The 17,048-nt window shown below is 42.0% G+C and overlaps 1 protein-coding gene across 1 annotated transcript in view; it reads left to right on the forward strand.

The window, feature by feature from the left end:
* USP9X (ubiquitin specific peptidase 9 X-linked) overlaps positions 1-17,048 on the forward strand; it is a 144,647-nt gene that overhangs the window by 7,034 nt on the left and 120,565 nt on the right. Inside the window, exon 3 of the mRNA XM_084790788.1 lies at positions 4,428-4,542. The gene's annotated coding sequence lies outside the window, so the exon portion shown is untranslated. The remainder of the gene's footprint in view (positions 1-4,427; positions 4,543-17,048) is intronic.

Below are 17,048 nucleotides of genomic sequence, written 5' to 3' on the forward strand. Positions count from 1 at the left end.
ATATGTGCTTGTTTTTGTTGTTATTGTTTCTTTGTTATTTTGTTTGCATGATAGTCCAAAATATGTCGATTCTGGAAAGCTTTGTTATATTTGTTTATGGACAACAATGAGACTGATGATTGGTCAGTGATCTTAGTGCTACAAACCCCCATTCCCACAGGGCTCTGGTATTCAGAAAAATAGCTAGGTGTCTAAATCCTAGGACCTAAATATATATTCTCTGGATTGATGGTAGCAGCAGCATATCTGTACTAAAGGACTTTACAACACAAGCCATTATTTTCTGACCTATAAATTATACTCTGAAGAGCTAGCTAATGTATGCCAGAAATACTTGGAAAGATCACTCTGAAAAGTAAAAGGAGAAAAAATTATTCTGCCACTCCAGTGAAGAATAGGGACGCATGAACTTAGAAACAGCTGCCCATAGCTAACTGGATGGGAAACATGACAGTATTGTTTCAAAAATAATTTACTGAATTTAAAGTCTATGAATAATAGATCTCCAACCCCCAGTTTAAATTTTCTTAGTGAAAAGATATTAACAACCATTATAATAGTCAAAATAAAACCATGGTGCAACCCGGGCATGGTGGCGCACGCCTTTAATCTCAGCACTCCGGAGGCAGAGGCAGGTGGATCGCTGTGAATTCAAGGCCAGCCTGGTCTACAAAGCAAGTCCAGGACAGCCAAGGCTACACAGAGAAACCTTGTCTTGAAACGCCAAAACAAACAAAAAAACCCTAAAACCATTATGCTATAAATCTAACAAAATACTTCAGCTATTTTCTGATCTCTCAGCATACAAATACCGTATATTAAAATTATAGGAATAATTTGTATTAGACAATTATTGTTTCACTTCATAGTTTTGGCATACATTTATAGACTTGCATGTAAATACTAAATATTTACCAGCTCAGAAAAATACTATTGCAGTCCACATGCACTTTAGATTAAATATATAAAAAAATAAAATGGTATTTAATATATGTGTGAGTTTCAAAAATAATGAATTATCATTGAAATGCACAATAAGGGAAACTAAGTTCTAAAACATGGTATGAAAATGTATCATTCCCACATCAATATACTTATCTGTCTCTGTCAAAATAATAAAGATTAACTCCTTTAGTTTTAGTACTCTAGAGGCAGAGTCAAGCATCTCTCTGAGTTTGAGGACAGCTTGGTCTATAGAGCCAGCTCCAGGACAGCCAGGGCAGAACAGAAAAACCCTGTCTAGAACCCTCCACACACACACACCCCAGTCCCCCAAAAGGGTATGGTGCTGAGAAAAAGCAAGGTGCAGGCATGTGTAGCAAATCACTCTTGGGGATTGTAAGTCTGTGCTTATTTTCTGATATTTTTCAAAACAAAATACTGGGAGGATAAACCAGAATTAATAAAAGTGGTTTCCTAAAGGTGAAGGGCAGGGGGGATTCAGAATGTACTGAGGCCTCTGAGGCCTCTGAGTGTATTTTGTTTCATACGTTTTGTTGTTTGTTTTTGTAAAAGATGGCCTCCAGTGATAACCATCTGTGAGTACTCACACCCTTGTGATGGCCTACCAACAGGGCGCCATGGTTGGGCTGAGTGAACCCGTCCACAATTAAGTTTTAGATACACGCGTCTCTTTTTGCTCTTTCTCTCACCTGGATTGTTTGTTCTCTGGGAAACTCTTTGCCCAGCCAAGTAGTTCCGTGTGAGGAGACTCTGAGGCCCAATGAGAGCCATGTGAGGGGCTGGAAGCCACGCCTTCAGCCCCAAACAAGCATTAAGGTGCTTGCAGCTCCCTAACAGAGCCTGCCTTGAGCACCTCCGAACCACTGCTAAAGAAGCTGCCCCAGGTTTCTGACTGCCGAAAACTGAGAGAATACTTGTTATTTTACGCTGCTAGTTTGTTAGATAAACTGTTAGTACACCACTAATGTAAGAACTGTTAAATTGTTTTTTTTTAAAATAATTTAAGAACTGAATATAAGCAAGAAAGAAAAAAAGATAGTCTTTAAAATTAAAGATGAGCCGGGCGTGGTGGCACGCGCCTTTAATTTCAGCGCTTGGGAGGAAGAGGTAGGAGAGCTCTATGAGTTTGAGGCTAGCCTGGTCTACAAAGAGAGTCCAAACCAATCAAGGCTACACAGAAAAACCCGGTCTCAAACAAAACAAAAATTAAAGATGAACTGGGGGGGAAAAAGGAGCCCAATTATAAAGCTTGTGGCAAAAATACACAGTAATTATTTCAAGTGACTTATAGACAGAGTATTTTTACTACGTATCCCCCAGTGTCTGGGTCCCAAGGACAGAAATAACTAGGTAAATCTTAAATGGCACTCGAATTGTCATTAATAACATTGATACCATTATCCTGGAGCTATAACTGTGTAGTGGAATAAACCAGATAAGTTATTACGTTAACATCATTAAGAACTAAGCCCAGCACTCGGGAGGCAGAGGCAGGCGGATGGATGTGAGTTTGAGGCCAGCCTGGTCTACGAAGTGAGTCTAGGACAGTTAAGGCTACACAGAGAAACCCTGTCTCGAAAAACAAAGAAACAACCCCCCCCCCCAAAAAAAAAACCTAAGATTTTTGGGCTAGAGAGATGGCTCAGTGGTTGGGAGCAGTGACTGCTCTTCAAGAGGACCTGGGTTCAATTCTCAGCACCCACATGGCAGCTCACAACTGTCTGTAACTCCAAAATCTGACACCCATAGACATATATGCAGGCAAAAGACCAATGCACATAAAATAAAAACAAATTATTTAAAAACACTAAGATTTTTACACATGAGAAGAAGGACGTAAAACAAGGAAGTTAACTGGAACCCCTTTTATACCCTATTCTGGAAACAGCAGCGTTTAGTCACAATTTCTTTTTCTAAAAGGCACAGCTTTCTTAGTCCTGTTCAACAAAAAGACAAGAAAGCAGTTATACCAAAATGTCAGTCAAGACTGCATTGCAGATTGTGATGATTAAATAAAATTTAAAACAAACATCCAGAGCTCCTTAGAGAAATAGCTAAATTCCAGTTCCGACCTGACTAGGTACAAGATGAGCCTGGAAGATTCTCTTACTAGAAATTAAGGATGAAAATAAGACTACTTTCTGAGGAGCTCTTCCTGACCCAGGTGAACTTCAGAAAGCCTAGTGGCTGTTAGTGTGTCAATAGCTTGCCTAAACTCTAGCACCCCTCCCCTAAAATCAAGCAAGCTTGTGACCGTGAAACACTCTATGCCTTTGTACATCTTTTTTTTTTTTTAACCCACAAGGTTCAAAGTGCTATAAATAATGTTTTGGAAGTTGCTATGATGTCAAGCTAGTATTATGAAGTTGGCAGAGGAGGGACAAGCCTACATCTTGCCTTTCTTTCATAAACTCTTGAAGCATCTGGAATGATAGTTTTCTGTTAAAAGAAAGAGTATCGGGATTGGGAGGTAGGCATTTAGTGAAGGAATAATCTGGGGTACATACATGCTTTTGTCAGCCGGGCATGGTGGCATACGCCTTTAATCTCAGCACTTGGGAGGCAGAGGCAGGTGGATCGTTGTGAGTTCGAGGCCAGCCTGGTCTACAAAGTTAGTCCAGGACAGCCAAGGCTACATAGAGAAACCCTGTCTTGAGAAAAAAAAACCAATAAATAAAAATAAATAAATAAATAAATAAATGCTTTTGTCTTTGTTTTGTTTTGTCTTGTTTTTTTTTTCTAGACAGGGCTTCTCTGTGCAGCCTTGGCTATCCTGAACTCGCTTTGTAGACCAGGCTGGCCTCGAACTCACAGTGATCTACCTCCCTCTGCCTCCTGAGTGCTGGCATGATGATGATGATTTGTTTTGTTTTGTTTTGTTTTGTTTTGTTTCAAGACAGGGTTTCTCTGTGTAGCCTTGGCTGTCCTAGACTAACTTTGTAGACCAGGCCGGCCTTGAACTCACATCAATCCGACTGCCTCTGCCTCCTGATGATTTGGGTTTTTTTTTTTTTTTTGCTTTTTTTTTTTTTTGAGACAGGGTCTCTCTGTGTAGCCCTGGCTGTCCTGGACTCACTTTGTAGACCAGGCTGGCCTCGAACTCACATTGATCCGCCTGCCTCTGCCTCCCGAGTGCTGGGATTAAAGGCGTGTGCCACATGCCTGCCCCCCCCTTTCTAATTTACATAAAGTCTACCTTACTAATTTCACCTCATTTCTAAAAATGACAGGCCTGTGTCACCGTGTCCACTTTTAGGGGAAGAACTGTCACTTGCTAGACACACCGTGCCATCATGCTGTGTCCCTAGTGCCTCTAGCCTAGAGTTTGATTAGAAACTCTGGAAGCCGCAGATCTTTGCTGGTGGCTTCCTGCTTGGCTCTGGCTATGAGGGGCATAAAAGGGGACTGGCCGGCTGGAGGAGGGTGAGGGAACTTAAATGCTTTCTCTCTTTCCTTCCTGACAGCTTCCTGTGCCTCTCAGCTTACCCCAGAGACACTTCAGCTTGGAACCAGCTGTGCCTTCCCTCGGTGTCCAGCTGAGCCCTTTGCAGTTAACCAGCCTCAGAATGTCAGCGTGAAGTGAGTATCATCTCTTCGTGGGGCCTGGGGCCCCTCTCTGTGGCGCTCCTTCTCCCATTTCTAACTTCTACTAGTTCCATACTTTTTGTAAACCCACTTCCTGACAGTCACTGCTTTTTATTATTTAATTGATTAATTGATTAATTTATTGTTTGATTGGTTTTTCCAGACAGGGTTTCTGTATGTAATAGGTCTGGCTGTCCTGGAATTCACTTTGTAGACCAGGCTGGCCTGGAACTCACAGACATTTGCCTTTTTCTTCCTCTGTGCTGGGATTAAAATCGTGCACCACCATGCCTGGCAGTCACTGCTTTTTCTAATTACTGCCTCCGTAATACCATAGAGTGTTCCTTTTAGCCCCTTAGCGAATTTCTTTCTTTCTTTTTTTGAACTTAAAGCATTTTTAATAATAAAATAGCTAATGCTTGGTATTAGCCATGATTATACTTTCAATTATTAAAATGCATGTACACTTACTATAGTGACACTTGCTTAAAGTATTCCTATCGGTAAATAAAATAATAGCACATAAAAATATAAAAAGAAAATGTAGCAAAAGTGTTAACAGTTATTTGTGAATGATTAAGCTAAGAATGAGTTAAACTTTTTGTTTAAACAACTACAAATTGTCAAATACTTATTTCCCAAGTATCCATTATTTTTACAATAGTAGGTAACAACAATAACAACAAACAAGATTTACAAACAACAACAAAGATAAGAGTTCAAACAAGAATTGATAACACACACACACACACACACACACACACACACACACACACACACAAATTTACAAGCCAGGCAGTGGTGGCGCACGCCTTTAATCCCAGCACTTGGGAGGCAGAGGCAGGGGGATTGTTGTGAGTTTGAGGCCAGCCTGGTCTACGGAGTGAGTCCAGGACAGCCAAGGCTACACAGAGAAACCCTGTCTTGAAAAAACAAAAACAAAAAAAATTTTTTTGACTGGCAGACAAAGCCTCCCATTAGTCACTGGTGAGGGACATTAACCCCCTAGAATTCTTGCTAGCAGTTGCAAGTTGGGCCAGAGTATGTTAAATTGATAAAGAAGAGTGACAGTGTCTGCAGCACAGCCAGTCGACCTTTATAAAGACAATTAATTTCTGGAGGTGGAGGGAAGGTGGGACTGGGAGGTTAGAAGGGATGGGGCTATGACCAGAATGTAAAGTGAATAAATCAATAAGTAAAATTAAAACAAAACAAAATAAACAAACAAAAACCAATGAAAAACCTGGGCATGGTGGTGCATACCTTTAATCTCAGCAATCGGGAGGCAGAGGCAGGCAATCTCTGAGTTGGAGGCCAGCCAAGGCTACACACAGAAACCCTGTCTCAAAAAACCAAACCAAATAAAACCAAACAAAACAACAAAAAAGTTAATTTCTTATTGCACAAGCCTTCGTTGCCTTTGAAAGACAGTTTGTCATTATGAATAGGACTTCAGCCCTCTCCATGCACACTCCCAATCCCGATTGCCTTCGTTCTTCTCATGAAGCGACTACTAAATTAGTTAGCATTTATGTGATTTATGTGTACTTTTAAACATGTAAATATTTGTTACTTTGAAATATATGGCACTTCTGTAGGTGTTTAAATTTCAGTTCATGGTATAAGTATCTTTTTTGCAACTTGCCTTATTCACTAAATAATTTGTCCTGGAAGTCATTCCCCATAGTTTCCTTTTATCTACTGCATAGTCGTCGTCAGCGTGTATATGCCATGGTTTATTTCACTTGTTGCCCTGTTTTCACCATTATAAAAATTCTATGATTAATACCAGTGTCCTTGTTTCTCTAGGATAGATTCTGAGTAGTAGAAATACTAAGTTAGAAAGAATATGTATTTTGAAAATTGCATTAGAAACTGGACCTGCTGGCACCCGCCTTTAATCCCAGCACTAGGGAGGCAGAGGCAGGCAGATCTCTGTGAGTTGGAGGCAAGCCTGGTCTACAGAGTTCCAGGATAGCCTCAGGTGTTACAGAAAGAAACTCTGTCTCTGTAAGGAAAAAAAAAAGTTCTGGGCATCTTTAGATGACACAGTGGGGAGATGACGACTTCTTCTTCTTCTTCTTCTTCTTCTTCTTCTTCTTCTTCTTCTTCTTCTTCTTCTTCTTCTTCTTCTTCTTCTTCTTCTTTCTTCTTTTTTTTCTTCTTCTTCTTCTTCTGGACATTGAGCCCAGAGCACTGTGCCATTGAGCTATGCCTCTTTAGCCCTCTTTTTCCTTTTTATTTGGAGACAGAGTCTTACGAGGTTGCCCAGGCTATCTTTGAATTCACTCTGTAGCCCAGGCAGGCTTGTGGTCCTCCTGCCTAAGCCTCCCATTGTAGCTAGGATTAGAGGCCTGTGCCAGTAGACCTGGCTCTAAGCATTGTTTTAAACCTCAAAGCTCTTGGTTTCTTTGGTAACTTAATTCCTTTAAAACCATGTAAAGTGTCAAATCTGTTGCTTCTAGACTCTTCTGTGGGCTGTTATCACACCCAAAGTTATTCCCTCTGCATAATCATTTTTTTTCTAGAGAGGTCCATGTGCTGTTACATATCATTTTTTTCCCTATACACAATCTGTTTGCCTCTACACAGTTCCATATGCTGTGACCATATCTAAACTTCTTGTCTAGACATAGTTGGGAAGCCAGCTTTTCTGTGTGTATCCACTTCCTTGTTCCCAGGATGTTCCCCTTTACAAGCTAATGCTGGTACCCTGATGCCATTTCAGACAACAGGCTTTGATGGGAAGGGTACCACCTCCTATAATTTGACTTTTGCTTCAGGGCAGAATCCTCAGTTTACTAGAGGGGCCCTAATGGTTGTACCGGGGTTGATCCTGCCACAGTTTTTAGGCTACCTTGCTACCCTTCTATTGGCTTGGCTGATGCTATAGAACGAGGTCAAATGGCTAGGAATGCTATTACTTAAAGAGCTATGAAAATGAGATCAATATGATGTCAGCATTTGAGTTCCCCAGGATGGTGCCTAACCTGAGAGCCAAAGGATGGCTACCTGAGTGGTAGGTAGGCCCTTCAGCCACGCAGAAGGCAGATCTCAGGGCACAGATGCCTGAAGTTGCCCTTGAGCTGGGAAGCAGGGAGGATGGCAAGGGCTGTCCTTCCTCAAACAAGAGATGGGTGAGAAATGGCCTTGTGGCAGTCTCCCACAAGATAGGGACAAGAAACTCCCTTAAAGCAGCTCCGGTCCTTATCTCCGCCTGTCCCAGGAGCAATCAGAGGGCACCCCGCCAAGACTCCCTTCTGACTGCAGTTAGGCCTTGCTCATGTGGCCTAGCGGAAGATGTGCAAAGTCACCAGCATGTCCCTGTGGGCCCATTCCCCTACACTTGGTTACACAAAGTTTTCTCCATCTTTCTTCGAGTAATTTGGACAGAGGGGCAGTTCATTTTTTAAACCCAGTACTCAAATTTTCTAACTCTGACTTCAGACTTCTTTTCCTTTCTGCTCTTTGACTGGCCAGTTCTTGCCTGAGCTCCCCCCCCCCCCACTTTGTCCCTCCCTCCTTTGCTAAACATAGCAAATAACCCCCAATGCACACCTCACATTGCCTTCAGCCCCCATTCCATGAAGTTATTGGTGCAGGAGGCATTTTGTATGGCTTCTAATTTATCACAGGTGACATTTTAATCAAGAATTTTGCTGCTTTTTAATGTGGCTCTCCATCTTTCTGATCTCCAATATCAGTTCCCACACTGCCCACTGCTCAGAGGCCTCCAAAATGTGATTGCTCGTCCTATGGTACTGGGTAGGTGAACGGGTCAAAGGGCAACTCTCCTCTAAGCAGTCAGAAGCCCTGGCTGACAGGGACTCTGTTGCTTTCAACGCATAGCAACCAAAGTCATCATTGAGGGGAAGGTGCAGACTCATGGCCATTGCAACAAAATAGAAGGGAAAAAAACAGTCAAGATTAGTGGAGTTTTATAGACCAAAAAAAAAAAAAAATCTCTTCTCTCTGGGCATGGTGGCACAGGCCTTTATTAATACCAGCACGCAGGAGACAGAGGCAAGTGGATCACTGTGAGTTCCAGGCCAGCCTGGTCCAGGATAGCCAAGGCTACACAGAGAAACCCTATCTTGAAAAAAAAAATCTCTTCTCATATTCTGCTGATTGTCATTTCATCCTATGGGCTGAGAATGAGGCTTGCTTGCTCACCTAGCATGCTTAAAGCTCTGGAATCCACCCAGCAGTGCTTACATTGGAGCATGGGTGGGGCACACTTGGGTAGTCTCACTGCTTTGAAAGTGAAAGGCACTTCAAAGGTGAGAGCCATTGAAAGTTCTCTTTAGGTATATATGAATTCCAGGCTGGTCAGCCAGCCTCGGCTGTATGAGACTCCTGTCTCAACACACTCACTCACACCCTCCACCACTCACCACACCACCACCACCACCAACCAAAACCCAAAAACCAGAATTTCATCATATAGCTACGTCTCCCTGCAAGGGAGGCTAGGAACTGTTTGCCCAGGAGGAAGAGGCAAACACAGGTGAGGTGAGCAGCTAGTGTCTCTGCTGTAGGAGCTCTGGTATACTGGCAATGAGAAATGCCCAAACTATGGGATTTTGTTGAAGGTAGAATTATCAGAATCTGTTGGCTCAAAGGTATCTGACCTGAATAAACAGAGTAACCATATAACACGATGGTAGATGATAAAAACTCACTTTTTTGCGTGCAGTTTGTTTTTGTTTTTGTTTTTCCGAGACAGAGTTTTTCTGTGTAGCCTTGGCTGTCCTGGACTCACTTTGTAGACCAGCCTGGCCTCGAACTCACAGAGATCTGCCTGCCTCTGCCTCCCGAGTGCTGGGATTACAGGTGTGCGCCACCACCATGTCCGGCTGCTTCAGCTTTCTTTTGATTCATGTTAGGAAAACAAAAATGCCATCCTTTTATTTATTTATTTATTTATTTGCTCTTGTTGTTTTTGTTTTGTTTTTTTAAGACAGAATTTTACTTCGTAGCTCTGGCTAGCTTGGAAGTCACTGTGTACACCAGCCTGGCCTTGAACTCACAGAGAGAGTGATCTACCTGTCTTTGCTTCCCAAGTGCTGGGATTAAAGCTAAGGCCACTTTAATCTTTGAGTGTCTTTTTTTTAAAAAAATAATTTATTTAATTTTATTTTAGCGTGAGGGGGGTCAGAGCCATTGGAATTAGGATTACAGACAGTTGTGAGCTGCCATGTGGTGGCTGGGAATTGAACTCATGACCTCTGGAAGAGCAGACAGTGTTCTTAACCGCTGAGCCATCCCTCCAGCCCCCTTTCAGTGTCTTTAATATTTAAAGTGGGTTTCTTAGACAACACATGGTGGAGTATTTTCTTTTAATCTTCTCTGACAAGCTCCCTCCTTCTCTTCTGCTTTCTCCCTGTTCCTGTCCCCTTCCTTGCTCTCTCTCTTTTGTGCTGGAGATGCAGCACAGGGCTCCACACATTGTAAGCCTATGTTCTACCACTAAGCTATGCACCTGGTTTCTGTGGGTTTTTTTTTTTCCTCCCCATTTTCGAGACAAGATTCCTCTGTATAATAGCCCTGACTGACTTGGACTCACTTTATAGACCACCACGCCCGGCTTCTTTTTCTTTCTTTTCTCTTCTTTTTGTCTGTCTGTCTTTCTTTCTTTTTTCTTTTTGGGAGACAGGGTTTCTCTGAGTAGCAGTCTTGGTCCATTCTGGAACTTGTTGTGCAGATCTGGCTGGCCTTGAGCTCACAGTGGTCTGTCTGCCTCTGCCTCCCAGGTGATGGGTCTAAAGGGGCGTGCCACCAAGCCCAGCTGTCTTCCACTCTTTTTCTACCTTTACTGGTGTTAATTGAGCATTTTATATGATAACATTTCCTTTGTTAGCATGTTAATTTTACTTAAAAAGAACAATTCCCTAGGGAGCAGCCATGGGCCCACCTCAATTGAGAAGCTATTGACTGTTGATGGCTTCCTGCTGAGGAAGAAGAAGGTTTAAGGGTGTGACTCCTGGTAGGCCAAGCATGTTCCAGTGTGTCCTACACCCCAGGGGGTACGACAAATTGGGTTATTTTAAGAAGAAGAAGAAAAGAGATCAGAAAGGTAGAGTTGTTTATCTGGAAGGAATTAGCCTGAGCAATGAGGATGATTATGATCCAAATAAATTATACGAACCTCTTAGAGTTTTATGAACTTCTCGGAGAAGAAATAAAAATACTTTGGAAAAATTCCCCCAAAGCCGTGCGGTGGTGGCGCACGCCTTTAATCCCAGCACTCGGGAGGCAGAGGCAGGCAGGTTGCTGTGAGTTGGAGGCCAGCCTAGTCTACAAGGCTGTCCAGAACAGTCAAGGCTACACAGAGAGACCCTGTCTGGAAAAACCAAGAAAGAAAAAAGAAAAAGAAAAGGTGGTGTGTAACTGTTCCTGCCAAGATTGAAACATTCCATCCTTCAGAGAAGGTCTTTAATTTAAACAAGATGGCAAACAACTCAAAATAGCGTCAAGAAGTCCCCGAAACTGACCATATTCTCTAGCGCTCTCTCTGCCAAAGCAAACAGTAAAAGCTGTCCCTGTTAGACTAGGAAGCTCACCTGTAAATAAGACCCTCAGAGGAAAAGAACTGCAAAAAAGAAAAACAAAACCAACCAACCAAACAAACAAAAAACCCGGAGTCCAGGCCAGCTCTCTAGAAGAATTAGAAAGCAGCCAAGCTGCCCGGAAGAGGTTTAGAGCAGCTGAGGTGCCTGGAAAGGACACTCTCCAGCTTGTTGAGCTGCCTTCAGCTGTGGAGTGTGCACCAGGATCCCAACTTTGTGACAAGTCACCGATGGTGGGTGGGCTTTAGTGGTACAGCTGCCTTTGAGTCATTTCTATCCCTGTAAGTAACCTCTTGCCCATATTCCTGTAAGTAACTGCAATAAAATGTATTGGTTTACCAGATTGGACTTCAGTGGTACTCATACTTTGCTCTGTCCTAGGGTCTCTCTCTGGGTTGAGTAGACATGTATATTTCATCTCCCCAGAAACATTTTTGTTACACAATAGCAGGGAGAGTTACGAATTCCTGTCGTCCCAACTACTTGGGTGGCTGATATAGGAGGATCCCTTGGGCCCAGTGACTTTGGAGCTAGCCTGGGCAAAAGAGGGAGACTGTGTTAGAAACAAAACAAACTCAAAGGAACTTGCCCTTGTAGTCTGCAGTATATATTTATAGCTAATCTGAGTCTACTTCAAAATAACCGGACGGCTTTCAGGTGCTAAAGGAACTTGTAACCGAATATTCCTGAATCCCCTTTCCACTGCTCATGGCTTGCCTGTCATTCTTCCTAGTTATCACTCAGCTATAGCCATGGAATAGGCTTTCGCCATTATGATTTTGAACAAACTACTAGTAGGTTGGTTAAGAGGAAGAAATACCAAAGATTGTACCCTCATTTATTTCTTTTCTAACCCTCTCTCACTGGAGATCTGAGTTTCTGACCTATATATTTGAAGAGCTTCTTTGAACATTTCTTTCTAGATAATTCTACCAGCCGTAGAACTTTATTTGTCTGAGAAAAAAAAATCTTTAGTTCTCCTTCACATTTAAAGAGTCCTTGGCTGCGTGCAGGATTCTAGTGCCCACCCCAACACTTTAAATATTTCATTCCCCTCGAATTTGCAAGGAGTTCCAAAGGGAAACCTAATGTCGTCTTTCTTTTTTTTTTTTAATTTTTAATTAATTAATTAATTTATTTATTTTACTATTTTTTTATTAATTTATTCTTGTTACATCTCAATGGTTATCCCCTCCCTTGTATCCTCCCATTCCTCCCTCCTTCCCGCTTCCCCCTTACTCCCCTCCCCTATGACTGTGACTGAGGAGGACCTCCTCCCCCTGCATATGCTCATAGGGTATCAAGTCTCTTCTTGGTAGCCTGCTGTCCTTCCTCTGAGACCACGGCCATACCACCCTGAACGCGCCAGATCTCGTCATCTTTCTTTTTCTTCCTCTGCAGCTAAGATGCTTTCACCCTGTGGCTTCTTTTACATGTTTTACAATGAATATGATATTTGATATTATATGATTGATGTTGATTTTTTAAAAAATTTTTTGTTTTATTTTGTTTTTTGTTTTGGTGTTTGCCCTGCTTAGCGTTTTCTGATCTTCTTGGACCTGTGGCTGGTGTCTGTCTTTAATACTGGGGAATTCATCTGGGCATGATGGCACACACCTGTAATCCCAGCACTGGGGAGGCAGAGGCATTCGAATCTCTGAGTTCAAGGCCAGCCTGGTCTACAGAGTTAGTTCAGGACAGCCAGGGCTACATAATACAAACTCTGACTCAAAAACAAAACAAAACAACCACAACAACAAAAAAAAAACAAAAAACACTGGGAAATTCAGGGCTAGAGAGATGGCTCAGGAGTTAGGAACACTGGCTGCTTTTGTGGTGGACCGAGGTATAAACCCAGCTCACAACTCCTGTTCTCACAACTGTGGCTTCTATAACTCCTGTCTCAGGGCATCTGACTCCTTCTTCTGGCCTCTGTTGGCACCAGGCACACATGTGGTGTGTCTACATGAAGGCGAACACGTTTGCATAAAATAAAATAATTGTAATAGTGTTAATTTCTCGGCCATTATTATTAAATATTTCTTCTATTCCTCTTCAGTTTCTTTTTTGGTTTAGGATTTATCTTTATTTTATGTGCATTGGTGTTTTACCTGCACATATGTCTGTGTGAAGGTGCCACATTTCCTGTAACTGGAGTTACAAACAGTTGAGAGCTGCCATGTGGGGTGCTGGGAATTGAATCCAGGTCCTCTGTGCTCCTAACTGCTGAGCTATCTCTCTAGCCCCTCAATTAATTTCTCTCTCTCTCCTCTCTAACACACTCTCTCTCTCTCTCTCTCTCTCTCTCTCTCTCTCTCTCTCTCTCTCTCTCTTTTTCTCTCCTTTCTCTCTCTCTCTCTCTCTCTCTCTTTTGGTTTTTTGAGGCAGGTCTTCTTTCTCTATGTTATCTTGGCCATCCTGGACTCGCTTTGTAGACCAGGCTGGCCTTGAACTCACAGAGATCCACCTGCCTCTGCCTAAGTGTGAGGATTAAAGACGTGCGCCACCACCGCCCAGCTTAAGGTCAGTCTTTTAGCGAGCATGTACAGCTGGATGGCTGGATTGGGAATTTGGCCCGTTTCTTACCCACATCATCTACGTTGGCAGGCTGGGGAGGGTTGAAATCTGGCATTCCTGTGCCCTGTGTTGAAGGTTAGAGGCCCTCAAGTTTGGTTAGAATGATAAAACACCCACAGTGATTAGACTTTGTAAAATACTTTCTCCTTGCAGGCATGCATTTGTGGAGAACAAAATCCTCCATGAATACTCCAAAATCGTTTCTTCTCCTATTTGGCTGAGCAGCAGATGATCCCCTCCTGGCATACCCACAAAGGTTCCTATAGGTGGAACTCACAAAATTGTATAGAACCCCCATCAGCTGGGAGTTTTTACACTTGAGCTTTTCCACACACACTTTCAATTACAATTTCACCATTCCTACCCTAACTCTAGCTGGCAGGCTTCTATTTCAAAGTTTCTGCTTTGATAATCTGGGATTTTTCTACATTTGCCATGCCTCTGTAGAGTGTGGGGGTAGTGTGGGGTGGTGTGTGTATGTGTGTGTGTGTGTGTGTGTGTATGTGTGTGTGTGTGTGTGTGTGTATGTTGCACAGCACTTAACCTCGTGACCTCAATTTTCTGATTGATCTAGGAGTTGTTGACTTTAAGATTGTTTGGCTTTTTTATTATTGAAAGGTCAGGAATGATGACTCCTAAGGTCCTACTGTGCTGGGTCAGAAATGGAAGTCAGCATTTTCTTATCATAGCAAAAGGATTAAATAACATGCCAAATATTTATCAGTAAAGGACTGGTTATCGTTTACTGCATTTACTATTGATCAAAACTAGTCAGTTCTCAATACCCAGATGTGGAATGATGTGCAAAACATTTGAGTATTTGTGAAATGGTAAATGGAGAGCTGAGAAGTGGTGGCGCACATCTTTTTGTTTGTTTGTTTGTTTGTGTGTTTGTTTGTTTAGACAGGGTATCTCCGTGTAGCCTTGGCTGTCCTGGACTTGCTTTGTAGACCAGGCTGGCCTCGAACTCACAATGGTCCGCCTGCCTCTGTCTCCTAAGTGCTGGGATTAAAGGTGTGCGCCACCACTGCCCGATGGCGCACACCTTTAATCCTAGCTCTCTGAGGCAGAGGCAGGCAGATCTTTGTGAGCTCTGTGCCAGCCTAGTCTACAGAGTTCATTTCAGGACAGCCAGGGCTACACAGAACCCTTGTCCTGAGATGCGGGGGGTGACGGGTGGGGGGGAGGAGAAAGAAAGAAAGAAAAAGAAAAAAGAAAGGAAAAGAAAAAAGGAGAAAATAAGAATATGCTATTTACTCAACAGTGTAAAGTGAATCACTGTTCAGCTGAAAAATAGATATTCATATATATCAACTATTTTTCAAAATAAAGACATTGGCATCTTCAAAGATTAGTGACAAAATTACATATATAAAAATAAAAATTATAGCAGTTGTGTTTCAGTATTGGTTTTTCGTATGTAGCTTTGTCTGTCTTGGACTTGCTTTTGTAGACCAGGCTAGCCTCGAACTCATAGAGATATACCTGCCTCTGCCTTTTGAGTGCTAGGTGTTTCTGAATTGTGAAAAATATTTTTGCTTTTCTTTCTTTCTTTCTTTCTTTCTTTCTTTTTATTTATTTATTTACTTTTTGGTCTTTCAATTTTCCAAACTTAACCCAGATGTGGCAAGGCATGCCTGTAATCTCAGCATTCAGAGGTGAAGGCGGAAGGATTAAAGGCCCAAGGTTAACTTCAGCTACATAGCAAATTTGAGGTCAGCCTGGGGTACATGTGACCTTACCTCAGGAACAAAGCCAAAAATTTCCAAATATTTTTAATTTTGTTATATTACTTCAAGAATTAATTTTTAGAAAAATTGCTCAATCAAATAAATCTGAAAGGAAATATGTTAAAATGACATCAGTTGTTGGTTTTGGTGGTAGAATACAAAACAGTTTCTCCTCCATTGGTCAGACATTTTTGTAATGTTATCATATTCCATTAAATGTTGTTTGTCTGCAGTACATAGGAGAGCTTTGTTTGCTCTGAGCCTCTGGTGTCCGGATGTTATAAAGTACATGGAAAGCCCTTTTCCAGAACAGCTTGGGCCAAGCTGCTTCTGTTGGCCATACTGTTTGTTCAATTGCCATTTGCAGCACACAGTTAAAAGGCTGTCACACGTCACTCTTTGAATAAGCACTTGCATGTTTGTTGAAGGACCTGACCAAGGGAAAAGGCTGGCTGAGTGCTTAAGCAAACGAGAGCGAGCAGCTAGCTTCCACAGTAGTACCTCCTGCAAAGAGCCACATAGGCTGACAAAGTCAAGAGCAGAGCTGGCACATCTGCTGGCCTAACCCACTCAGTACCCCAAAGAAACAAGAGGTGCTGGAACCAACCGAAAAGTGGAAAGGAGTCAGTCTGTGGGAGACAGCTGACAAGTAGCCATTCCTGTTTTTCCAAAAACAAGAAATCTTTTTTTTTTTTTTTTTTTGAGACAAGGTTTCTCTGTGTATCTCTGGTTATCCTAGAACTCGATCTGTAGACCAGGCTGGTCTTGAACTCACAGAGATCCACCTGCCTCTGCCTCCTGAATGCTGGAATTAAAGGTGTGCGCCACTACTGTCCTCTAAAAGAGTAAGGGAGAAAAAAATACTTAAGAGCCAAGAAAGAATGTCTATTATTTATCAATGCAACATGCAGTTCTTAGAACACAAAACTAAACATACAAAAATCCTACTAGGGCTAATTGAAAGGAAAAGAGAGGCCTCGTCAATTAGCAAAATATTCTGAATTGCAGGATGTCCTTAATAAATATCATTGTATGAACACACTCTCAAACATAGGAACGTAGTTAATGAAGTCTTAGAAATTCTGAAATAAGTAGAATTCACACTTCAGTAGCCTGCTGTGGAATTATCTGGGACTTTTAATTGGATTCTAGAATTAAGATTGCCAATTTTTTTGTCTGTCTGTTTTTCCAGACAGGGTTTCTCTGTGTGTATGTATTTCTCTTTGTCGACCAGGCTGCCCTCAAACTCACAGAGATCTGCCTGCCTCTGCCTCCCTGAGTGCTGGGATTAGAGGTATGGGCCACCAAGACTGCCAATCTTAATTCTAGAAAGTTCTGTGGAAAACAGAGCATTCAGATCATTGCTATACAATCTACAAAGGCTTTAAAGAAGCTGTCTTAGTTAATAAGAATGATTTTGGAGTTTACTATCTTAACAGATTTTTCCAAAAATTTCAAAAACAATTCTATTAAGAATCTAGATTGTTACAGAGCAAGTCCAGGACAGCCAAGGCTACACAGAGAAACACTGTCTCGAAAAACCAAAAACCAAAAAACCAAAAAAACAAACAAACAAAAAAACCCAAAGAAACTAGATTGTGCTGGGTGTGATGGCATAGTCCCA

This window comes from Acomys minous (assembly GCF_964271855.1).
Source record: "Acomys minous genome assembly, chromosome: 7".
NCBI lineage: Eukaryota > Metazoa > Chordata > Mammalia > Rodentia > Muridae > Acomys > Acomys minous.